This window comes from Papio anubis, chromosome 2 (genome assembly GCF_008728515.1).
Source record: "Papio anubis isolate 15944 chromosome 2, Panubis1.0, whole genome shotgun sequence".
In the NCBI taxonomy this organism is placed as follows: Eukaryota; Metazoa; Chordata; class Mammalia; order Primates; family Cercopithecidae; genus Papio; species Papio anubis.
Window position 1 is genome coordinate 113,758,361 of NC_044977.1, and position 27,235 is coordinate 113,785,595.

At 39.0% G+C, this 27,235-nt stretch overlaps 1 protein-coding gene and 1 non-coding gene across 10 annotated transcripts in view; both read left to right on the forward strand.

Moving 5' to 3' along the window:
* Window positions 1–27,235, forward strand: part of TBL1XR1 (TBL1X receptor 1) — a 186,860-nt gene that overhangs the window by 62,430 nt on the left and 97,195 nt on the right. The gene's annotated exons all lie outside the window — the stretch shown is intronic.
* On the forward strand, window positions 13,374–13,477 carry LOC116273907. Its single transcript, XR_004182411.1, has one exon. It is a non-coding gene; the product is annotated as a U6 spliceosomal RNA (small nuclear RNA).

Consider the following 27,235-nt stretch of genomic DNA (forward strand, 5'->3'; position numbering starts at 1 on the left):
CCAAGCTGGAGTGCAGTGGTGTGATCTCAGGTCATTGCAACCTCCCGTCCTGAGTTCAAGCGATTCTCCTGCCTCAGCCTCCCAAGTAGCTGTGGCTACAGGCGCGCGCCAGCACTCCCAGCTAATTTTTGTATTGTCTTTTTTCTTTTAGTAGAGACAGGGTTTCAGCATGTTGACCAGGCTGGTCTTGAACTTCTGACCTCAGGTGATCTGCCTGCCTTGGCCTCTCCAAGTGCTGGGATTATAGGCGTGAGACACCACTGCTGGCCAATGCTTTACTAATTTTATAGCCATTGCTATGTGTTCTCTTCTTAAATGTGGCCAAGGTTTTGTCTTGTTTTGTTTTGTTTTTAAATCTTGCAGTGTGTTTTTTGAGTCCCTGTGAGGACATTAATGAGAATTAAAATATGTTTGTCTGTTCCATGATTTCTGTATGTTCCTCTTACACCTTTTATACTATTAGGTTTTGGCAAACTTTTGGTACATCTTGGTTAGTGTTGTTAAAGTATGTTTCTGTTGCAGTATGTGTAATGGTTCTTTTTCTATGAGGCTTCTCTCTTGAATAGTAGTTTTGGTGACCAGTTCTGTGAAAGGGGGTCAGGTATGGACCAGCAGTGCTCCTTCTAGGGAGTATGGGTGAGGAGTCAGCAGGCACATGCTTGGGTTACTGTGGTATCTTCAGTACTTCCAAGGAGCAGTGCTTTGGTATATTTCATTGAAATGATGAGAGATCCCTTCCTCTTTCCCTCCTTTTTCTCCCTTTTTGCTTCCAGCTCCTTTTATTTCTCTCTCAGCATTAGAGGTCTGGTGTTGCCTTCATCTTTCTGTTGTACTGTTCTCTTCTGCCTGGCTGCTCTCATAGAAAGCCTTACCGGGCAACGATGCCTACGTTTTTTTCCTCCCAGACAGGATCTTGCTCTGTCACCCAGGCTGGAGTACAGTGATGTGATCATGGCTTACTGCAGCCTCAACCTCCCAGGCTCAAGTGATCCTCTCGCCTCAGCCTCCCAAGTAGCTGGGATCACAGGAGTGTGCCACCACGCCAGCTAATTTTTTTTACTTTTTATAGAGATGGAGTCATACCATGTTGCCCAGGCTGGCCTCACACTCCTGGGCTCAATTAGTCCTCCCACCTCGGCCTCTCAAAGTGCTGGAATTGCAGGTGTTGGCCACTGCGTCCAGCCAGTACCCACTTTTTATAGAGATTCTTTCTCTGGCTTTATCCTTACCTTTAAGAGCTACCACCCATCAACATCTCTGTTCACAGGGTCAGAGGATGGGGTCGTCTCTCCAGAATGTGGGTAATGCAGTGCCCTGATGAAGTACCATCGTTGTTTCCTTCTCCTTGTAGTTGTGATTAGTATATAACTTGGAACTTCTTTAGTGCGGCCTTGAAAAGACTTTCTTGTCTTATATGTGGGTTTTTTTCTCGTCAGTCTGTTCTACTTTCAACCTGACCAAAATTCTTTAGAATTTATCATCATCCAGTGACGTCTACTTGCTTTGCAACAGTGCTATTGTTTCATTTTATCTTTGAGACAAGGTCTTGCTCTGTCGTGCAGGCTGGAGTACAGTGGCATGATCATGGCTCACTGCAGCCCCAACTTCAGGCTCAGTTGATCCTTCTACCTTAGCCTCCCTAGTAGCTGGGACTACAGGTACTACCACCATTCATGGCTAATTTTTGTATTTTTTTTTGTAGAGACAGGGTTTTGCCATGTTGCCCAGGCTGTTCTCGAACTCTTGGACTCAAGTGGTCCACCTGCCTCAGCCTCCCAAAGTGCTGGGATGATAGACCTGAGCCAAGGACCCTGGCCCGTTATTTCATTCCCTTCATTTTGCGTGGGGCTTTGGGAAGGAGGAGCAATAGATACCTTTGTCTGCCTTAAACTGTAATTGGCTCATTTATGACTGCAAATGTTCCCAAACATGTCTCTCTTAAAAAATGTTTGATTTTGTTTATTTTTAATTAATTAACTAATTCATGTATTTATTTTGAGACAGAGTCTTGAGTTCTATTACCCAGTGGAGTGCAGTAGTATGATAACAGCTCACTGCATCCTCAACCTCATGGGCTTAATCAATTGATCTTCCTGCCTCAGCCTCCAAAGTAACGGGGACTGCAGGCACACGCCACCACGCCCTGCTAATTTTTGTAATTTTTGTAGAGATGAGGTTTTGCCGTGTTGCCCAGGCTGGTCTCAAATTCCTGGGCTCAAGCAGTCCACCCGTCTTTGCATCCTAAAGTGCTGGGTTACAGGCACAAGCCACCATGCCATGCCCGGCCATGTCTTCCTCTTAATGTACATTACTTCTTTAGTATGTGGTGCCTTAGAAGAATTAATCAGTCATCTTCCCCCAACCCCTATAACATATTAATTTTAATGTATGCCATAAGGCTTAGAGCTGTTTTCTGGGCTTACGGCCTGTTACAGAAGTAAACATGCATAGTCATTGTCATATTGCTTGCTGTCACTTGCTGAGTGCTTTTTATGTATATAAGGTTATACATGTGAGTGAGGTCATCTTTTTTTAAAGACAGTATATGTTGGAAGATATTTATCTAATCACTCATGAAAATGGTCAGAAAACTGATAAAATTGAGTAATTATCTTTAGTGAAGCATAGTAAAGCTTTTTGAAACATTTTGAAAAGGATTTAGTAAAAGCCCTGAGGGAAGAGAGTGAAAGACAGGACCAGCCAGTTCGTTTTTCTTCTTTGCTGTATTAAGGATGTACACTGTAGTTTTAGGGCACACTTTAGAAGGGGAGAAATATGGTACTTATGCTCCAAATGTTTTACACAGCACCTTTTAAACCCTGTTTATTTTTGATAATGTGTAGGACATTAATGATAGATTTTACTACTCAAATGTTTTAAACATCAGGATTTTGATTAAAAATTGAGAGGATGTCCAGGCATGGTGGCTCATGCCCGTAATCCCAGCACTTTGGGAGGCCGAGGAGGGTGGATCACTTGAGGTCAGGAGTTCGAGACCAGCCTGGCCAACGTGGTGAAACCCTGTTTCTATGAAAAATACAGAAATTAGCTGAGTGTAGTGGCTGACGCCTGCCTGTAATCCCGGCTACTTGGGAGGCTGAGGCAGGAGAATCGTTTGAATCCGAGAGATGGAGGTTGCAGTGAGCCGAGATCCACACTTTTGCACTCGTGCCTGGGCAATAGAAGAAAAAAATAAATACATAAATAAAATTGAGAGGATATGTCAGTACTTACAACAGTAAGGCAGTGCTTATGTCTGTGGCTTTTGGACTTTTGGACTGTGATTCACAGTAAGATACATATCTCTGCCTTGTACGTATATGTATATAAAACTGAAATTAGTTTCATGAAACAGTATTTGCCCTTCATATGATGCACTCATATTGCATTCATTAAAAAAGGATATGGCTCACTAAATTTATTTTATGATCCACAAACTGATTGTGACCTGCAGTTTGAAAACCCCTGATTTTAGATACTGATCTGTTGGAATAAAGGGAAGATGGAGCGATTTGGATTCCAGTAGATCTTGGTTCTTCTAGCTTAACAGTTTTAGGTAATTTCCTTAATTTGGAAGGAATAGAAAGCACTCGGGTTAATCCCAGAAGGCCAATTCCAGCCCTCTGGGATTAACCTCCAGAGTGCTTTTTATTTACATGGTTTTTTTTTTTTTTTTTTTGAGACGGAGTCTCGCTCTGTCGCCCAGGCTGGAGTGCAGTGGCCGGATCTCAGCTCACTGCAAGCTCCGCCTCCCGGGTTCACGCCATTCTCCTGCCTCAGCCTCCCGAGTAGCTGGGGCTACAGGCGCCCACCACCTCGCCCGGCTAGTTTTTTGTATTTTTTAGTGGAGACGGGGTTTCACCATGTTAGCCCATGTTGGGATGGTCTCGATCTCCTGACCTCGTGATCCGCCCGTCTCGGCCTCCCAAAGTGCTAGGATTACAGGCTTGAGCCACCGCGCCCGGCTATTTACATGGTTTTTTAAAAAAACCTTCCGCCTGAATGTAAATGCCAGTAGAGCAGGAATCTTGTCTTTGTTGGAAGATGTCAGTGATTTCATTACAGTTGCTTATTTTTGCGGCTGTTAGCTGAAAATATCATCTTGTTAGCTTGGCTGTGATCACTAGAAATATATACAAAGTGAGGCCTTGTGTGGTGGCTCACGCCTGTAATCCCAGCAGTTTTGGAGGCCGAGGCGGGTGGATTACCTGAGGTCAGGAGTTCGAGACCAGTCTGGCCAACATGGTGAAACTCCATCTCTACTAAAAATACAAAAAGTAGCTGGGCGTGGTGGCGCACCTGTAATCCCAGCTACTCAGGAGACAGAGGCAGGAGAATCACTTGAACCCGGGAGGCGGAGGTTGCAGTGAGCCGAGATCGCACCACTGCACTCCAACCTGAGTAACAGAGCAAGACTCTGTCTCCAAAAAAAAAAAATTATATATATATATATATATATGTACACACACACACACTGCCTTGCAGTGCCAGGAGTGATACAGATAGATATTTAATAATTAGAAGCCTTTTATTATCGTCATTATTTTTAATATATACCAGTTACTAGATTAAGTAGGCTCTGAGATTCAACTTTATTCTTGCTTTTAGAGAGACAACATGCTATTACTATAGAGACATACAGACATAACTGCCATACAGGGTGAGGTGGATGTTAGTAGAGTATGTAAGAGGTATTGTAACCTAAAGGAGGAAGTCAGGGTAGGGAAATTACAGATGTATTCCATATTTAAAAATTTTAAGGAACAGAATCTCTTAAATTACCACCAGCTAAATGGGGTATTTCTTTAAGGAAGCATAAGGGGGAAAGACCATAATTATCTTAAAGCTGCAAAGCCAAGTGTTTCAGGAAATTGTAGTACTGTTTTGCCTATAACTGATTGTTTTCACTTTCTGGCTTCATGGATAATTGGCATGTGTTCTAGAATGTAGCACATTCTTAGGGACTGAATTATCATGTATTCCCCTTAGTAGCGACAGTACTAGGCTTCCAAATCTAGTATTCTGCCATAATTCTGTTTTCTCTCTTTCTCCCTGCTCCGAATAGACCAGGCTTTCCTCTGATCTATGGTTCCTGTTTGTTGCTATGTGACTTGTGCTGACCTCTTTCACAGTCTTGGTTCCTTGACTCCAGGTTTTTTGTTTGCAAGCAACAGAAATAGTCTAGTTATCTGAAGCAAAAAAAGGGAAAGATGGGGAAGTTCATTGAATTAACGAAAAACAGAGGAATAAAGAATCTAGGTCGTGGACATCACAGTGGGCTGATTTGGCAGTGGTTAAGAATCAGTTTGAGTTATTTTCCTGTATAATTTCTCTCTCTTTACATTCACATATCTAGGAGGCTGTCTGATTTGGCTAGCTGGAGTTACGTTCCAGGCCTTTGCCCGGGGAATAAAACGGCACTGTGACTGAAAATTCCAAGACTGTGCAGAAGAAACTATGTAGTTTCTCTAAAGCAAAAGCAGAAGACTAAAAACATTGGACGTCCAATATATAGCGTTAACATGGAGTGTTACTTTTTTTTTTTTTCTTTTTTTGAGGCAGGAGTCTCACTCTGTCGCCCAGGCTGGAGTGCAGTAGCACGATCTTGGCTCACTGCAACCTCTGTCTCACCCTGCCCAGTAGCTGGGATTACAGGCGTGTGCCACCACGCCCAGCTAATTTTTGTATTTTTAGCAGAGATGGGGTTTCACCATGTTGGCCAGGCTGGTCTCGAACTCCTGACCTCAAATGATCCATCCGCCTCTGCCTCCCAAAGTGTTGGGATTACAGGTGTGAGCCACCATGCCTAGTGCATAGAGTGTTACTTCTGTACATATATGTGTATATGATGTAGAATAATATGTAATGTTACTTCTGTGTGTGTGTGTATGAGTGTAAAAAGTGAGCAGAACTTTGATGCAATGTGCAGTGAAAGCTCAGGGTGTATATCTTGAAACTATGTCATATTGTGGGGGGCGGGTGGTAAATACAGATAATGTCAACCCACGGATTTTGGATTCATTTATTTATTTTATTTATTTTTTTTTTGAGACATAGTTTTGCTCTTGTTGCCCAGGCTGGAGTGCAGTGGTGTGATCTCAGCTCACTACAGCCTCTGCTTCCCAGGTTCAAGCTATTCTCCTGCCTCAGCCTCCTGAGTAGCTGGGATTACAGATGTGCCCCACCATGCCTGGCTAATTTTTTGTATTTTTAGTAGAGACAGGGTTTGGCCATGCTGGCCAGACTGGTCTCAAACTCCTGACAGGTAATCCTCCTGCCTTGGCCTCCGAAAGTGCTGGGATTACAGGCATGAGGCACTGTGCCTGACCAATTCATTTATTTTAAGTAGTGAAATTACTTAATATCTCAGAACATTCTTTCTGGAGGTAGTGTATGTATGGAGGTGAGGGTGAAGGGCTGTGTGAGCAGATACAGGCAGCAAGAACAGTAAGAAAGCTATTGGGTTGAAATCTGAATTTATAAGGCTCTGTGTGATCTGCCACTGCCTACCTCTGATTTAATTTCCTACCGTCTGTTTGTTGCTTGCCACTCTGTAGCCACCCTTACTTTTTTGGGAGTCACACTTGTTCTTGCCTTAGAGCCTATGCAGTTGCTGTGGTTCTCTCTGCTTAGAATTCTCTTAACTTCTGGTTGTCACTTTGTTGGATTCTTGTCGTTTGTACCTCATTTCATGTTCCCCATCTCTTTCCTGGCCATGTTCTCTAATCCCATTTTGCCTCAATGGCTTTTCGCTATCATATCATTTGATTTTATTTTTTTAACCACAGTTATTACAATCTGTTAACCTTTTTTTTTTTTTTTTTTTTTTTTTTATCTCTGTTAGCAGTGACAGACAAGGTTTGATTGCTAAGGAAAACTCACATGATCCAAAGTAACAGTGCTCATCAATCTGTGGTTTATTGCTGAAAAACGATACTTAAAGCAAGTGCTTTCAAGTTAGGTTGCACATCACAAGCAAAGGGTGCCTCCCATCAATGGGCCTGAAGAGGCTGAGTGTGAGGTTCAGTTGTAGGGCCATATGGTTATCTTTCTTTCTTGGATCAGGGTCACTGATGTGTGCAGAGAATACCTTGGAACCAGGGATCCCACAGTGGAGTCTCAGTGGGGCTTATATTCCTGCTGGCCACATAGGCGTATTTTTGCTGCATAACCAGCCTTAATGGCAGAAACCTCTAGGGGCTCACCAAAACCAGGTGCAAACCATCAGTCTCACTGTTAACAGTAAACAATGCTGACAAGACGGTGCAGACAGGCCATAGCTCATGGGATTCATGGTTTCAGAGCAACATTATTAATCAGTATGTTTCATGCTTTGACCAGGTATGAGTGCCACGCCAATACCTCTCTTATTTCAGGGATATACACAGGACAATTCCAGCCTTCTGGGAGTGCTTTTTGTTTCCTTTTTTTTTTTTTTAAACTTCCACTAGAATGTAAATGCCAGTAGAGCAGGAATCTTGTCTTTGTTGGAAGATGTGATGATTTTGTTAATGTGTTTAAGATTTGACAAAGGATATTCAGGGCCGGGCGAGGTGGCTCATGCCTGTGATCCCAGCACTTTGGGAGACCAAGGGGAGTGGATCACTTGAGGCCAGGAGTTCGAGACCAGCCTGGCCAAAATGGTGAAACCCTGTCTCTACTGAGAGTACAAAAATTAGCCGGGCATGGTGGTTCATGCCTGTAATTCCAACTACTTGGGAAGCTGAGGCGAGAGAATCACTTGAACCCGAGAAGCGGAGGTTGCAGTGAGCCGAACCAAGATTGTGCCACTGCACTCCAGCCTGGGCAACGGAGTGAGACTCTGTCTCAAAAAAAAAAAAAAAAAAAGATATTCAGAATGACAAAGTGTTTTTTCCATTTAGGGTTTTTTTTGTTTTTTTGTTTTTTTTCTTTTCTCAACTTTTAGGTGTGGGGATAAGTATCTTTGGAAGACTAGGCACTTTATGCAGTGTTGGGCTCAGGCAGCAGTGAGTGTTAAGGAATGGGTATAAAAGTGAGTGTGATTCTGTTCCCCATCTTGCTATTTCTTTATTTTTCTTGGACTCTCAGGGGTCTTTATGATTAGGCAAATACCTTTTGACTTTGTGTGTGTGTGTGTTGCTATGTGTCTTTGAACGAAGAGTTAGGCATTCAATATGTTCTTTTTGAAGTGTCTCCTACACTTGACATGGATTCCCCTGATTTGCTGAAGAAATTCTCAATATATTCTCTGAAACCTAGTTTCTGTTGCCATTGTGCTACTGACTGCGTGATAAGCCTCAGTAAGTTTAAAGAATTTTGTTTTTTTGAGACGGAGTCTCACTCTGTCACCCAGGCTGGAGTGCAGTGGCGCGATCTCGACTCACTGCAGGCTCCGCCTCCCGGGTTCATGCCATTCTGCCTCAGCCTCCCGAGTAGCTGGGACTACAGGCGCCCGCCACCGCTCCCAGCTAATTTTTTTCTTTTTTCTTTTTAGTAGAGATGGAGTTTAACATTTTTTATTATTTTAGAGACAGGGTCTTGCTAGGTTGCCCAGCCTGGTCTTGAACTCCCTTGTCTCAAACAAATCCTCTTACCTCAGCCTCACAAGCAGCTGGGACTATAGATGCAAGCCTCTGTGCCCGGCTCAGTAATGTAACCAATTTCACGGTACCTCTAAACCCCAAATATGGTGGCCTTTTTTTTTTTTCCCCAAAACATTTCTAGATGGATCTTTTCTGAGGAGTTAATTGTTTTAGACTGGACTCTGATCATCCCTTTACAGGTCTATTTTCGCCTCCCTTTCAGGTAATTATTTTTTTAACTTGTTTTGAACACTTGAGCATTTTATATGGTTCAAAACTTAAAATGTACAGAAGTGTGTACAGCAAAAAACCTTTCCACATCTGTCCCCTAGCCACTTGGCTCACCTCTCTGGAGTGACAGGTATTATTAGTTTTTTATGTGTCCTTCCAGAGATGATGTTACTATATACAAAAAAGTATGTAACATGCTCTCTCCCAGCATATTTCCCAAAAACTTTGTAGAGCATTATATGCACTGCTTTTATTGCCTGACTGTCCTTCCTGGTGATCATTCTCAAATCGGTGTCTGAAGAGGTTCTTCATTGTTTTTTTTTTTGTTTTGTTTTGTTTTGTTTTTTTTACGGAATACTATTTTATTGTAATATCACCAGGCCCCTGTTGATGGAGAATTTGTTGTTTCTTTTTCTAATGCAGCAATGAATAGCATTGTATATAAGTTATTTTGCACGTGTGCAAACATTTTGATGAATAAGTTCCCCACAGTAGAATTTCAGGGTCAAAGGATATGTGCATTTTTATTTTATTTATTTATTCTTTTTCTTTTTTTTTTTTTGAGATGGAGTCTCGTTCTGTTGCCCAGGCTGGAGCACAGTGGCGTAATCTCGGCTCACTGCAACCTCCGACTCCTGGGTTCAAGCGATTCTCCAGCCTCGGCCTCCCGAGTAGCTTGGACTACAGGCGCGCACCACTACGCCCAGCTGATTTTTGTATTTTGAGTAGAGACGGGGGTTCGGCATATTGGCCAGGCTGGTGTTGAACTTCCGTCCTCAGGTGATCTGCCCGCTTCGGCCTCCCAAAGTGCTGGGATTACAGGCGTGAGCCACTGCACTGCATTTTTAAATTTCACTGCCAGGTTGTCTCCATGGAGGTTGTGGTTATTGATACTCCTACCACCAGTGTGTATTATAACACTACAGAGTGTTATAAAGCTTTTTATCTTTGCGAAACTGGTAGATAAAGAAAGATATCTTGTATTTTTTTTAAAGATATGCTTTTCATTATGATATGCGGAATACATTAAAAGGTACAGAATACAGATGGTGAAGTTCACAAATTGGACACACCTGTGTAACCAATATACCAGTCATTACTCTATCCCCAGCCTCTGGAAAGGTAACCATTATCCTGACTTAGAGTATCTATTCATTATTCTTGTATTTCATATAATCATACAGTATGTGCTCTTGTTTGTGGCTTGTTTTTCTCAGCATTATAAGAGATTTATTTTGCTGAGATTCATCCAAATTGTATCAGAAGTTCTCAGTGAAATCTTAATTTGCATTTCTCTTGCAGGGAGGTTGAGCACTTTTTAATGTTTTAAGCCTTAAAATTTTTATTTTCTATACGCTGTTTAAATTTTGTATTCTTGAGTGGGAAATCATTTTCTTATGGATCTTGTTACATGTAAAGGAAGCTGATTGTCTTGGATATGAGTTGTAGTTGTTTTCTTCATCTAGTCCTGCCTCTTGATTTTGCATATGATAGTTCTTACCATAAAGGATTTTTAAAAAAATTGTAATATTATTTTTTGTGACCATTTACATTTTTTCTCAATTACTTGTTTTCTCCTGTGGGCCTACTGTCTTTTGAGCATCCCATAGCCCTTGTTAGATTACAGTTTAATGTCATTAAAGTGCAAAAACCATCTCTAAAAATGACTGCTGAACATGAAATTTGAATCGTGTATAAATGGAGTTATAGAAGAAATAGCTGATGGGGAGAATGTTGCGAGTCTTCACATGCAGCTGGAGAAGCTTAGTGAAGGCGAATTTGTGGACATAAATGTACATTATGTCCAAGTGGTTGTGATGACAAAGACGATGGCCTCATAGGAAGTGTCACTGGCCAAAAACTCTCAGAGATATTTCAAGACATTGAAAATGCAAGGATAAAATGTTAGAAGCTTTAGAGAATTGTGAAAATGCCCCCAAGAAATTTCCCCAAGAAATAGAAAAGATGTTTGCTCTGTGTCATAAGTGGCCAAGTGCAGTGGCTCAGGCTGGGTGCAGTGGCTCACGCCTGTAATCCCAGCACTTTGGGAGGACGAGGTGGGCAGATTGCTTGAGCTCAGGAGTTCTCAACCAGCCTGGGCAGCATGGCACAACCCCATCTCTACTAAAAATACAAACATTAACCGGGCGTGGTGGGATGCGTCTGTTGTCCTAGCTACTTGGGGGACTGAAGTGAGAGGATTGCTTGAGCTTGGGAGATTCAGGCTGCAGGAAGTTGTGTTTGTGCCACTGCACTCCAGCCTGGATGACAGAGCAAGACCCTGTCTCCAAAAAAGAGGAAAAGATGCTTGCTCTCTGTGTCATAAGTTATATGAGAAGAAAAGTTGCTATTCAAAGTTCTCGATAAGCTATTTACCAAGAAATAAAACAATTCACGTCGGTTCTAGTGTTTTAGATTACAGTGTACTAAAAGAATGATTTTTTTTTCCCCTTTTTTTCCTGAGATGGAGTCTTGTTCTGTCACCCAGGTTGAAGTGCAGTGGTGTGATCTTGGCTTACTGCAACCTCCACCTCCTGGGTTTAGGTGATTCTCCTGCCTCAGCCTCCTGAGCAGCCAGGACCACAGGTGTGCACCACCACACCCAGCTAATTTTTGTATTTTAGTAGAGACGGGGGTTCACCATGTTGGCCAGGCTGGTCTCGAACTCCTGACCTCAAGTCTTCGGCCTGCTTCAGACTCCCAAAGTGCTGTGATTACAGGTGTGAGCCACCACGCCCGGCCTGTTTTACAATATTTTGATTATACATTGATAACTGATAGTAAACATTTTTAATATCTTGATGAAATTTTTAAAAGTAATGGAACAATTCACACTGATTAAGATCACCTTGTTCAGTTTCAAATCTTGGTGATTTTTACAGTCCCACACTACCATCCAAAGTGTGAACTGCCGGTATATGTTTAAACAAAAAACTTCCCAAACTCCTTAAAGTGACTTAATAGTGTTTCAGGCAGTGATTTCTTCGTTGTCTTTTCTAACCTTCAGGTCCATCACAGATTAACTAGAACTGCGTGTTTGGTATGCTTTTCTTGTACTTAGGACTTGAGTTTCTGGAGCTGCTATAGATCTCAGTTCTTCCCTAAATTGCCAGGTGTTGATACTAGTAGTCTAATGAGCTATGTGAAGAATAGTACACAAGATAGCAAGTAACAACAATGATTGCAATTCAAAGTATTTCTTGAGCACCTGCTGTATACCGGGTACTGTGTTTTTAGGTTTTGGAGATAAATAACATTAGGTCCCCTGTGTTTTTTTTTTTTCTTCACACTCTATAAAAGGGCAGACAGATTAAAGGATAGTAGAAGGAGTTATATCATAGAATTTTTAATGATACTGAGAATTACAGATAATTTTAAACACTTTTAACATGTTGCAATTCTGTGCTGTTTTATATAGTGTTGGAGATACCATAAAAGAAATGACTCAAGGGACTTGGTGGGAACTAGATATACAAGTTGAGCTTCTGTATGTAGGTCAGGTGGCAGTCTGTTGAGATATATACCATAACACAAAGGGTTTTTTAATGTAAATAATACATTATGGAAAGAATTATACTTGGGCAGCAGGTTCTACGCTGATTATAATCTATGGCAGATTACTCTTTAAAACAATCAAACTTTTGTATTGTTGAGTGCATTTTATGAGAAGAGAACTATAGGTTAGTTCACCAACTGAAGAGTTACACTGTTTTTGCTGAAACTGGGTTTTGCTGAAACTGCCTTTCTAATGTTCTTATTCCTTAAGCCTAAACTTACGTGGTTAAATATTACAATGGAACATTATGTACAGTCTTTGAAAAGGATTTGATTTGGACATTTCTTTGTAAAAGCTTGACTTGTGCCCCCGCTTTTTTTTTTGCTGAAAATGGGGGATGAAATCAAGGCTATATTGATTTTAATTATTTACTACAGACATATTTATCGACTATTTATGGAGAGCCAGTGCCAAGAATTCTGAGGGATATGAAAATGCCTATCAGTAGGCTACCATGGAACTTAGGTTAGTAGGTGAGAAAGTCTTGAATGTGAATAGCTAAACAAGTAATAAAAGTTGGCAGTGTTTAATGGTTGTTACAAGTGATGACTTAGGTTCAAAGGAATAAGCAGTTATTTCTAGCTGGAGGAATCAGAAGGCTTCATGGATGCAGGACTTGAAAGGCATCTTATGGGCATATTAGTAGAAGATATACTAATTGGAGCAGACAACACTGGGAAAGTCCTGATGATTTAAAGCTTCTCTGATGTAGCTTACATAACTGATGTTTGGCAAATGATGTTTAACAAATGATTGGATTGTTAATATTACCAGTTTTTGGTATTAAAAAGAATATTGTTGTGATAGATGATTCAGGAGAGTATTGTAGTTCTCAAAACGTGATCCTTGGCAGCATCAGCATCTCCTGATAACTTGTTGGAAATGCAGATTCTTGGCTGCATCCCATATTTAGCCGTTGAGTCAGAAAGTGGTGTGGGTTCCAGCACCCTGTGCTTTAACAGGTCTTATTTTGATAGAGGCATTTCTACTTAATGACTATCTTTTTAAAAATGCGGTAACTGATGCTCACTTTGGCAGCACATATGTTAAAATTGGAATGATACAAAGATTAGCATGGCCCCTGCACAAGGATGACACACAATTTTACGAAGGTTTCATATTTTTCATTACACACTGCATGCCTATATCAGAATGTCTTGTGTACTTCATAAATATATACACCTACTGTGTACTTCAAAAAATTAAAAACAAAATTAAAAGAAATGTATGTATCAACTTCATTGGCTAGTAATGATTAATAGCCCATTCCATAATTTGATTAAAAGTCATTCCTTAGTTTACTATTTGAAGTATAAAATCTTCGTTAGTTTGGAGGGTAATTTTTTTACTTGGAAATTTGAAAACCTGGAAATTGAATAAATTAGTGAGGTATTTTAATTGTCTTGTCAGTGAATCATAAAGAAAATTGCCAGCACTTCTCCATGGCACATCAAGTATACTGGCTGTTGCCTTCTAGAATTAAAAAGTGATTATTGTAGTCATTGGTGTGTGTGTGTGTGTATATATATATATATATATATTTTCATATATATGAAACATGTCCTGATATATTTTTTTATTCTTGTGAAATAAAAGACACTTGTCAGTTTTATACTAAATTATTAAAATATCCTATTAATTCATTATTTCTAATGAAATGCTAATAATTGAGGAACTGCCAGACTGTCTTCCAAAGGACTGCATCATTTTGCATTTCCACCAGCAGTGAATGAGGGTTTCAGTTTCTCATCTTTCTCATATCCTTGTCAACCCTTACAACCGTTCTTTTGGTGACTGCCATCCTAATGGGTGTGAAGTAGTACCTCATTGTAATTTGGTTTTGCACTTCTCTGATGGCTGGTGATGTTGAGGATATTTTCATATTCTTATTGGCCATTTGTATTTTACTCTTTGGGTTATCTGTTCAGATTTCAAAATTGACTTTATATTGAGTTGTAGTATTCATATATTCTGGATGCAAATGATATGATTCATATCTGTGATATGATTTACGAAACTTTTGTCCTGTTTTGTGGGTTATCTTCACTTTCTTGATGGTGTCTTTTGAAATGAAAACATTTTACATTTTTATGATCTCAGTTTATTGTTTTTTTCTTTTGTTTCTTGTACTTCTGGTGGTATATCTATGAAACTGTTGCCTAATCCAAGGTCGTAAAGATTGACCTGTATGTTTTCTTTGAAGTGTTTCAGAGTTTTAACTTTTAGTTCTATAACCCAGTTTGTGGTAATTTTTTAGATGGTGTGAAGTGGGTTCTAAATTCATTTCTTTTGCATTTAGCAGTCGTAACACCATTTGTCAGTCTCAGTTACAGTGACAGATTTTTATGAGTTTTTATCTAGACTTTCTAGATTTGAGTTTTACTACTCTCATTGCATTGTCAATTAAGAGAATAAATTTATTAAGTATTGAAGAAAAAGGTGCTGTGAGTAAAGCACTGTGTTCCCTTTTAGGTGTCTTTAAGGAGAAACTGGAATAGGTTTTTGAAATTGATAGGTCACAGATTTTAAAAATGAGAATTAGAGAATGGAAGAAAGGCCTTCTAGTAGCTTAAAGATTTTTCATTTCAAGCTGAGGAATTTGTTTATTTAGCCCTATAGCATGTAAGAAATAGTTATAGTCAGACATATTTAAATTATAGAGAAGAATGATTTTTCAAATAACTACTAATGGAACTGTCTAATAACTTGGTAAACTAGTGCCAGTGATTGGAGGAGCTCAAGTGAAGTTGAATGATGGGTCATTAAAAGTACAGAAATGATTTCCGCGTTGAAAACAAAGGTTGTTTACAGAGTTCTGGGATTTCTAGTTAGTCTTGTGACTATGCTAGGATTTCCAGTTTCTTTCACATTTGTGAAGGTTTTCTGCTTGGGATCCATCCTTCCACAGAATTCTGTCAAGTTATTGGAAGGAAAGTGAGGGAAAACAGGAGGTTATTGTCTTGAAGGATTAAATGATAGAAATACTCCAGTTTTTGATTAGCTAACGTTATTATGCCTTACGCTGAAAATTGGTCTCATCACTTGATCTAGTTCTTTTCAGTTTCTTTAGTTCTTTGTTCTCTAAGTAACACAGTGAAGAGTGAGAATGAGAGACTGTAGCAACAATGACTGTTGAAATAAGAACTAAACATTAAAGTATCTAACACCAAATTTGTGCATTGTTGTGGTTTGTAGATTGTGAATTGAAGAAAGCTGTGTGAATTGTAGGAAAATGTAAATCATGATAGTGTAAATGGAATTCGTCATTCTTTCATGAAAATAAAGTTAACTTTACTGATTCAGGGAATTATGTTCTTATTTTGTAAACGATCCACTTGAAGAGTAGATGGTTCAGAATGTACTCAGGAGAAAACGTGCTAGTGCATATTTGTACTTTTGTGATGGGTATGTTTGAATCATATGTTTTAAGGTTTGGAAAAATCTGATTATATAATCTGATTGAGGCAAATGAATGATATCAGTCACCTGGTTTTCAGGGAGAATAATTTGAGAATCTTTTAGCTGTAAGGCTCTCAAACTTCAAAGTAAAATATTAATCAAAGCAGAATGGGAAGCGTGAGAAAATTAGATACATTTTTTCTTTGAAGTGAGAATTTTGGAATAATCTTTTAAATAGGAAAACCTTTTTGAGCTTAGCTTCTTCCATGTTTAAAATATTTATCTTGTTTGCCCAATTGTAGGGGTTTTCTCTGTTACAGATTTGAGCATAGTCTGAATCTCCTTGGTTGGAAATAATTGGCTCGAAACAAAAGCTTCTTAACAGTGATGTTGGTGTAGCTATGTATGCCCAATGAGTGATGTAAATCAATTAATATGAAGATGTTATATAACTTTTTAAGACTTGAATTTTAAACTTTTGTTAATGTATATACTTTATTGTTAAGAAGGTAAATACTGTTTTAGTATGATACAAGTTCTCCCTTGAAGTTACTGTACATTTTTAAAAAAACTATTACAATATACTAATCAAGATTTTCTTTTTGTCTGTTTTTGAATGGACCTCTTAAAGATTGCTGCTGTTCACAGGTTTCTCTGCAGGATTCTTACAGGAGTTAGTAAAAGACTTCTATTTCCCCTCCTCTCAATTAAAAGACACAAGACACATATGTGTGACACAAGACAAAATGTGGGTACAATATTGTTAGTGATGTTTGGTTTTCTGTGGCTGACTTTTTTCTTTTTTTTTTTTTTTTTTTTCTTTTTTTTATTTTTTGAGACGGAGTCTCGCTCTGTCGCCCAGGCTGGAGTGCAGTGGCCGGATCTCAGCTCACTGCAAGCTCCGCCTCCCGGGTTCACGCCATTCTCCTGCCTCAGCCTCCCAAGTAGCTGGGACTACAGGCGCCCGCCACCTCGCCCGGCTAGTTTTTTGTACTTTTTAGTAGAGACAGGGTTTCACCGTATTAACCAGGATGGTCTCGATCTCCTGACCTCGTGATCCGCCCGTCTCGGCCTCCCAAAGTGCTGGGATTACAGGCTTGAGCCACCGCGCCCGGCCATGACTTTTTTCATAATGTTTAACAGTTCTATTACTTGAATTTACAGAGGGATTAATTGTGCTAAAAAGTACCTCCATATTCAACTGTAATAAGCCACATTATTAAAACACTTTTGGAGTTGGAAGATAAATATACAGTTGATGCTAATTGTTTGGTATTTGTGGATGAGCCTGAAATGACTAATATTAATCACGAGTCCTTTCTGCACTTATGTGTGCTTTGATTTGCAGCTATATCCACTGTTGTTTAAAGAACCTGTTGCTCTTTGCAACTGCCTTATTTAGCCCTATCTGCTAGAAGCCATTGATCCAAGAACTCTGCTTTTCCTCACACTCGACTTTAATAGCATTATGAAAGCTAGCCCAGTAAAATTGAATTTCCAGCAGTGTGGCTTCAGTGTTGGTGGACTTGCAGTATTTTACGTCAGATATCTTCTAGTGCGCAGGAGGTCAACTTAGTATAGAGTAAAATTTGACATCTGTGTTAGAGGCAGGTCTCATGATAATTTTAAGGGATTTGGGTTATTTGCAGTTTTCGGGGTACATGCTGAACTTCTTGATGCTCTTCTCTTAGTTCTATTACATCTCCTCTTCTACAACCCCAGTCAGATGTGACATTCTTAACTGAATTCCTAGATGCTTTGACACAGCCTTACAGTGTTTTTATCTGTCTTATATAACTTGTATTAGAGGAGAAGGGAATATTTTAATTGTTAACCTACTCTATAGTACCTAACGGAATGTATTCCATTTAGTAAACACAGTCTTAAGTAATAAGTAAATTTAACAGTAATGTTCAGAAGCAGCATTTTGGTGAATTAATCAACATTGTACAAGTATACCTTAAGTATACTTTGAATGAATAGAATAAAACGTTGCTTATTAATACTTTAGATTTCAACACTTCATGGTTTCACCTTCACATCAGTTAATTGGAATGCTGGGATCATCCTAAATGTATTTATTTGTAGGATTGGGACGAGGGTTATTCTTGCATTGTGATTCTTTCAATCCCATTCTCTCTAGGACTTCTAGTAATTCTAGGTTTCCAGTAATTAATGGCTCTTTTTATTGGAAGTTTCATGGATTTTGTTTTTAACATCTTTAGGTAAGAACATTCTAAACCACTTGTAGTATCTAAAAGGTGTGTCAGACCTGAAGGTAGCCTTAATGGAAGCAGGCTTGCCTTCCCTAAACCTCACAAGGAACAGCCTCGATGGGATTGTGAGTTTCATTTCCCATGTGCCAAAAAGAGGTGGAGCTCAGAGCCAGTGATGAAAGGTGCTACATAATCCTTTTAGACTAAAAAATTTATGCTAATTACCAGATAAGACCTTTTCCCTCAGGGAGTTGAGTATTTAACGAGAAAGTTAATGCAGGTAATTTGTAATCTGCATGAATTTAGTCTGGCTAAAAAAAAAATGCACATTGTTTGGAAGGGAGGCTAATGTTTGAAAGAAAGACGTGTATGAAGTCAAATTGGGACTTATCTCTAGAGGAGATAGCCTGTGAGTAGGCTATGGAAGGGAAAAAAACATTGACATCCAGCAAAATTTCTCCATGAAGGACTTTATTTTTAAACTTTTATTATGGCAAATTTGAAAATAATAGAAGAATAATAAAATGAATTATTGTATCCTTTTGCTTAGCTTCAACAGTTATCTGCATACATTGAATTTAGTTGTCATGTTTCTTGAGACTTTAATCTGGCATAGTTCCTCAGCCTTGTCTTTTATGACATTGATGGTTTTAAAGAACATTCCTCAGTTTATGTTTGTTTCCTGAGGACAAGATTTATATTATGTTTAACTGTGATTTTAAAGGAATGAAAATGATAGAATTCTATGACAAGCTGTAGGTTATAATGGAACTAATTCTGGACCAAGAATCAGTAGTCCTGAGTCCTGGCTCTTAGAAAGGAATTGTAATATTCAGTATTTAAAGAATGTAGACTTTGGAATAGTGACACTCAGCTATTAAATCTCAGCTCTTTTGGGTAGCTGTTGTGAATAATTGTATAAATTTAAGCAAATTGATTAACATTTTGGGGCCATTTATAAAATATGACCAATAAATTCCTGCCTTTTCAAGTTGTTGGGAGTAAATGAGATAACACGAAGTACAGAGATGCTACACTGTGTGATAGTGATTAAAATACTGTAAATTTGAGCTGGTCCAAAGGTAGTGAGTTACCTCAATTGATTATGTAATCAGTAACAGATCAAACTTGTTCTACTCTCTTCCCCCACTTTTCACTATTGCACTTGACTAGTCTAAAAATAAGACATAGTACTTTTGGAAAAGAGGAAAATCAGTGAGTTAAAGCTGCCAAAAGGAAGTTTCAGTGGAAAAGGTTCCACATGACCTTTGATTTTAAGGATGGATTGACTTTGGATAAAATATCTAGGTGTGGAGAATCCATGGGAAAATCTTAAGTGTAAGGGGATATAGTCAGATTAGTGTGGGAAATAATGTTAGAGTGAGGAAGTTAGAAGAATCTTGGGAGTTAGAGTTTGAAGGTCTGGGTTGTAGTCCAGCCTTTGCCATTAGCTGGTTGTATGATTTGGAGTCAGTTTTTTAACCTGCTTAGACCTTGCTCTGTAACACTATAAAATGACTGGTAGGTTTTCAACATTCTCTAGGGAAGAGAAACATGCTGGTAAGACAGAGTAGTAAGGGAAAGCTTTTATCAGGAAGGAGGTCATCTGCATCTTGAAAGGTAGGCAGCCTCTAGATAGGAGAAGAGGAAAAGGGGAAGCCATTAGAAGAAGAATGCCGAGTTAAAGAAGGCACAACTGGAAGTAAATACCTATTGTATCACAGGGAGGAGTGCATGTTTGAAAGTAACGAGAAGTTAAGGTTATCGATTCTGTGCTCCAGAAGTAGGCTCTATATAGTTACGTTTGCTGTTTAGAGTTGATGCAGTTGGAAAATGGCCCTCTTATTTAAATAAAGGTTGATGAGACACCTGCTAGAGTATAACTAGATTCACCGTATGCAGTATTTTTGGATGAGCGAGTCCCCAAGGGCTTTCTGTTAGCGAAAGGAGGATATCCCAACTCTCTTCTCCCTGAAATTTGAAGTAACTAATACCAAGGGCAACGGTTGTATTACAATAAAATGACCGTATCGAAAATGGGTGAGGTTAGTATAGACCACTAATTCAATACACAGGGCCAAGAACTCTTTGGAATGTTTCTTCATGTCATGTGGTTGATTCTGGAGCTTCTGGAGACCACACCATACGAGTATGCCAGTTGATCATGGAAGAACATTAAATGGTCACAGTATGATCTAAAATAATCTGCAAAATTGGTAATTGGTGCTGGGATCACCAATGGTAATTGGGTAATTAGACTGGGATCCAGACCAGCAGTGTATCACAATGTAGTGAATGGTCATTGTTTATTCAGCAAATTTCAACAATTTCTGTCATGGAGCAGTTAAGAAACAAAGACAATAACCATTCTATGTAGGTTTCTCTGCCTCAGAATTCAAAACCCCCTTTGCCCCAGCTTTCATGTCTATTTCTTTATCTAAACAAAATCAAAAGAAGCCCTAATTATATAGGAATCCAGCCATCGACTGGAAAAATAAAGGAGATGGGACCATATTTTATGACAAGTTGTTGAAAAGGTTCCAGGATCAAATTAGGTAGGGTGTAAATATTCTTCACCTGTGGAACTGCTGTGGTTTCTTTTCTTTTAAAACCTGATTATCAGCCAGGTGCAGTGGCTCACACCTGTAATCCCAGCGCTTTGGGAGGCCGAGGCGGGTGGATCATCTGAGATCAGGAGTTGGAGACCAGCCTGGCCAACGCAGTGAAACCCCATCCCTACTAAAAATACAAAAACTAGCTGGGTGTGGCAGCGGGTGCCTGTAATCCCAGCTACTCGTGATGCTGAGGCAGGAGAAGTGCTTGAACCTGGGAGGCAGAGTTTACAGTGAGCCAAGATCATGCCACTGCACTCCAGCCTGGGGTACAAGAGTGAAACTCCGCCTCAAAAAAAAAAAAAAAAAAAAAAAACCAAAAACAAAAAAACTCCTGATTATCCAGGTGTTTCTTTGTTTTTATGAGCTTATACTTTCTGTAAGTCCCATTTTTCTTGAGTTATTATGTGGAGCTGCTGTCTGGTTTGCAGACAATATGCCTGAATGGTTATAATGCTAAATCGTAAGTATCTCTTGATTTTATAAAAGTTCAGTTTGAGAAATCGAAAAAATAAGACACTTGCTATATATAATACTGTATTCATTTTGTCTGTATTCCTCCACTAAAATGTAAACTTCAAGGTGATTTCTTGATTGTTGTTCTTAGCACCTGAAATGGAGCATGGCAAATAGTATACATTCAGTAACTAGTTACTAAATAAATGAAGAACTATGATATTTGACAGCTTTACATGCAACTAAGCCTAATAAAGAAGAGAATTCACAAATAGATTCTCTTTAAAGTCTTCCTAATGTTTTTTTTTTGTTTTGTTTTGTTTTTTTTAAATTTCAATTTCCTTTCTTCTTCCTTCCGTTATGGGCTTTGTTTTGATCAGTGAGAGGGTGAGTGTGAGAAGCTGCATTTTAATTTTTCAGGAATCTAGTCATGCCTTTGGATAAAAATACCATGGTCACACTTTTAGCTGTGATGAGAAAAGGGCCTCATTAGGTCATTTTGAGTCATTAGGCTCAATGTTAAAGCTCCTTAGCGATGAGGGCTTGAAGGACGTATAATTAATGTTTGTTCACAGTGCCTGTCTTTAAATAGGCTCTTAAATGAGTGAATGAATGAATCTTCAAGAACACTTCAGAGACTTTGAAAAGATTGGATGATTTTGAAATAACAGACTCTGGGATCTGGACCTTCTATATTGGTGTGGAATAGAACTAGTTTCTTAGAATGTAGGTAGTCATTGCTCGAGCTTTCCACGAATGTATCCTGAGTTTCTGGCTGAGAAGAGTGGATAAAGTAAGTGAAGTGAAGAAAGAAAGTCACAATTCATACACTACCTATAAAACATTTATAAAAGGCCATTGGCCCTATATTCCTGGTTTCTAATTTCTTACTACCTGCCATAGACTCCCGGTTTCTGATTTCTTACTACCTTGCATAGTATAAAAATAGCAAATTGAGGGGGTCAGAATATTCAGTGGTTATTGGTTGACATTTTTTCCTTTTTTCCTTCCCATTGAACCCATTCTACTCTTTAATACTGCTTCTTTGCCCTTGGAAAGAAATAGCCAGTTTTACTTTATATTTCTCCCAAGCAATGGCATAGAAGTAGAGTTTATTAAAGCTCTAAGTAAGAGTGGTTGAATTCTTTCAAATTAGAAGAGTAGTCACTGTACTAGTGGAATTTGAAGTCAGACTGAATCGAAGTGTTGACATCTTCATTACTGCACTAGAAAAGATGCATATTAATAGAATTTATAGAGCACATTAGATTTGCCTGTGTAGCAAACAATCTGGGAGACCTGAGAGCTTATGCTGCCTATAAGGAACTCTGCTGAATGGGAAACTGGTATTTTCTATGGCTGTTTTAAAATTATTTTGATGTCATATCTAAAAGGGAAATTTTAGACTATGCAGATAATTCAGCAATCTGCATGACTTTCAATACCAAAATAAAGGTACTATTTTAAAATACTGTATAATTATGGAGCAGGCTTAATGGAAGCCTTATTAAATTTACCCATTATTTGCTGTTGCTGAAAATATCTTTCCCAGGAATTCAGTGTTGCTATTCTAGGCAATAGTTTCATTGCTTCGCAGCTACTATTTGGAAGACAGGGAACAGGAATAATAATACTAGACTGATGTTTGTTTAAATAATGTACATTTGATTAATCTAATACCCACTATAGATTATTGCTTGTGATGTTAAAAATGGGCATCATTTCTTCGAAGCCATAATCTAGACCCATTCCTGCAAATTCTTTTTTCTCCCCTCTCTTTTATATTCAGTATTTATTCTAGAATTGTTACCCCGTTTCAGAATGCCAATAGCAGTGTGTTTAGAAACAAGGTCATGTTGTTTTTATAAAACAAACTGTTTAATGTTCATAAGCACACAAAATAAAGCACTCTGGACTTTCAGACTGGGTGGATTAAACCTATATTTGAAAATACATAGACAGCTTCATTATAGTGACATTTAAGGGACATCTGTATTATTTCAGATTTTATTCCCGCCAGTGTTGGGATGCCAGTAGAGCACATTTGTCTTTCCACCATCTTGGGGTCAGACTCATAATGAAGAGTATCCCTGCTTATTCTAATTTTCTGAAGTAGTCTGTTCAGTTTTCTAGCATTCTACTTAGTTATTTATAGATCAGTGAAGGAAAAATAACCGTAAGCCTTTCTCAGTCAACTTCAGGCTATTGATGCCTCTTTTTCTTTTATGTAGTTCTCCTTTGCCTTCCCAGTTACTCTATTTGACCTGGAATAATCAACAGGATCAAAATAAAACCTTGCACCTGAAAAGAGCAAAACTTAGAATGTGTTTTAAAAGCAAAGGTTGTATTTTTAAAATTTTGCATTTGTTACAGAGTACCATTGTATTAAAATGAGCTTCAAGTGTTTTACTAAGATGTGGTCATTATGAAAATGTGTTTAGGTAATACGGTATTTCACAGTGAAGTGTGGTTGTTAAATAATTGTTCATAGTTCTCATTCTTTACCATTGGAACAAAAATTATACTTCCAGTATTCTGAACTTTACAAATGGTTTGCATTAGGCTAACATTTATCTTAATTTTTCTTGAAATTTATTTTATGGAGGAGTGGAAAACCATCTATGCATCTATTTTATCTATTTATTGTCATTGATTACCTGTAGAGTAAGGTCTTCAAGGTCTTCATTTTAGCCACTATCCCTTGTGTTCTCCAGTCATTGTTCTGGGCATTCAAGTTACACAGCTGGATAAGGCATCTTTCAAGATACATACCTTCTAGTGAAGGGAGACAGGCATATAAAATGAATATCCACAGTTGTTAGTAAAGCTTAGGTAGGATGTGAGTGATCTAAAATTTAGCCAGAGGATACAGCATATCCAAAGTCTGCTAATGTATGAGAAGTTTGGGAAACTGAAAACATACACATGTCAAGTTGCACCCTAGAAATGGAAGGTCGTGGTGCTTAGTGCTTAGTTGGAGGAAATGAGGGAGGAGAAGGAGCCGTATCTCTAGTTTGGCTGACAAGTTGGGTGAAAATGGAGCTGTACACTAAGATAGGAAACACGAGAAGAGGAACAAGTTTGGGGTGGGAGATGAATTAAATTTATACATAGAAAATTTGAAATGCGTTGTATGCCATGGGTTGGGGGAAGAATGATGATGTCCAATTGGTTTCACATAACTAAAATATTATTTTAAACAAATTGTGAGACAGGAAGTTACTGTTTTTCAAAATTCCATTGTCCTTAGTGCGATGAATTCCATCAGGTATGCCTCGGTTGAAAAATGGCTACTACTGCAGGAGGCATCATATTTAAGCAGGAAGAAGTGCTGCATCTGTTCTTTATTTTCAGGAAAGCAAAAGCCTCCCCCAGCCTCCTCATCCCCTCCCTAGCGGACTTCTCCTGAGGTCTTACCAGCCGGAACTGTTCAGTGTGGCTGCCTCTGGCTGCAAGAAAGGTTAGGAAAGCAAGTATTTATCTGGACATGTTGCTGCTTTGAAGAAAATTAGAATTCTGTTAGCAAGGAGGCTGAAGGCATCTGAAGAGTTGTTATTTAAATGAATAGTTAACTAAACAGTACCTCAACAAAGAAAACCTTTATTACCTCTTGCTTCACAACTAAAAAAACAAAAGCTTTATTTTTATATGTCAAATGACGTTCAATTATAAATTTTGGGATGCATTAAAAACAATTCGGGCTTTAGACCTCAAAGTTGCAGGGGAAGAGAGGAATAAGGAGTGCGGATAGTGTGATTGAAGAAGGGTCAGTAGGCAACATAGAGAGATTTGGGAAGAGTTGACCAAAGTGTGGTTGTGGCGGACCAAGGAGGCAGAGGAAAGAGGTGTGACTCTCAGGCTTTTGGTTGGGTAACGAATAGCAGTAAGCAGCACAATATGACTACGGTAATGACTAGTGCTTTTGTGCCTTTCAAGACTTTTTGGTAAACTTCCAAAAGGAGGAAGATAATGTATTTTAAAATTTCAGTCTCTCTTATAAATACTAATTATATAAATTAGGTAAATTTGACCTGAATGATCAGATGAAGTTCCTGATTTTTATATGTATCAGTTTTTTTAACAGTTGAATCCATATAGTATTGCAAGAAGTAGTTAGTTGTATGAGAAACACTATAGGTCAAAAGTATTTGGAAGCTGGGTCAGGTAGATGGTTAAAAAGTGTACTTAATTCATTGGTTGATGGCCTTACATCGTACTCTGGTGGGGGCCCAAGATCCTTACTGTATGGACTCCATCCTGCCCGTGGCACTGAAGCAATAAGACAATATGGATGTAGACCACCTCACTCCTCCATACAGTGATACTTTAATTAAAAATCATTATTATTATTATTTATTTTCAAAGTGACAAGGTCTTACTCTGTTGCCCAAGCTGGAGTGTAGAGGTTTCATCATGGCTCACTGCAACCTCAAACTCCTGGGCTCAAGGGGTCTTCCTGCCTCAGCCTCCCAGGTAGCTGGGACTACAAGTGCATGCTACCCTGCCCAGCTAATTAAAAACAGTTTTTTTTTTTATAGAGATAGGGTCTTGCTGTGTTCCCCAGACTTGTCTTGAACTCCTGGGCTTAAGCGATCTTTCCATCTCAGCCTCCCAAACCACTGGGATTACAGGTGTGAGCTACCGTGCCTGGCCAAACTTTTTTTTCTTTCTTTTTTTAACCTTTTCAGTTTTAAAAAAGGGACAGAGAACACTGTGTTTTTATCATGTACACCACAATCTTTTGAAATTCATAATGGGTGTAGTGGCTCACACCATAATCCCAGCACTTTAGGAGGCCAAGGCAGGAGGATCTCTTGAGCCCAGGAGTTCAAGACTAGCCTGGACAACATTGTGAGGGACCCGTCTCTACAAAAAGTTGAAAGTTAGCTGGGCTTGCTGTCACACACTTACAGTTTCAGCTACTTGGGGGCTGAGGCAAGAGGATCTTTTGAACTTGGGGTTGGGGAGGTGGAGTTCAAGGCTGCAGTGAGCTATGATTATGCTGCTGTACTCCATCCTAGGCAACAAAGCACACACACACACACACACACACACACACACATATATATATATATATATATATATATATGTGTGTGTGTGATATGGGTCTTGCTTTGTTGCCCAGGATGTTGTGTGTGTGTGTGTGTGTGTGTATGGTGAAATCTAGTGAATTAACAAATGTATTACCTCATGGTTACCATTTTTGTGGTAAGAGCATATAACATCTACTCTACATTTTTCAAGAATTATGTCATTTTTAACTCTAGTCATCTTGCTGTATGATTGATCTCTTGAAGTTTATTCTTCCTAACAGTAATTGTGTATTCTTTGACCAATAATTCTCCAGCTTTTCCCCCCTTACTACCCCCACCTCTACTACTTTTTCTACTCTCTACTTTTATATGATCAACTTTTTTATATTGCACTGGGTAAGATCATGTGATAGTTGTCTTTCTGTGCCTGGCTTGTTCACTTAACCTGATGTCATCCATGTTGTCATATATGGCAGGATTTTATTCTTTTTAATGGCTGAATAGTATTCCATTTGTGTATATGTACTCCATTTTCTTTATTCATCTTTTTTTGAGACGGGGTCTTACTCTGTCACCCAGGCTGGAGTACAGTGCCATGGTCTCGGGTCACTGCAGCCTCTGCCTACCAGCCTCAAGAGATCCTTCCATCCTTCCACCATAGCCTCCCGAGTAGCTGGGACTGCAGGCACGTGCCACCATGCCTGACTGATTTCTGTAGAGACGGGGTTTCACCATGTTGCCCAGGCTGGTCTCAAACTCCTGGACTCAAGCCATCCGCCTGCTTCGGCCTCTCAAAGTGCTGGGATGCTGACATGAGCCACTCTGCCAGGCCCCATTCATCTGTTGCTGGACACTTATTTCATATCTTAGCTATTGGGAATAGTGCTGTGATGAACACGGAAGTGCAGACATCTCTTCAAAATAGTAGTGATTTCACTTTCTTTGGGTATTTACCCAGTAGTGGGATTACTGTATCATATGGTGGTTATTTCTGTTTTTAATTTTTTTAGAAACCTTCATATTATTTTCAGTAATGGCTGTACTGGTTAAATTCCCACCAACAGTGCGTAAGGATTCATTTTTCTCCATATTCTCACCAGCACTTCTTGTCTTTTGTCCTTTTGGTAATGCTTATACTGACTGGGGTAAGATAATATTTCTTTTTTTT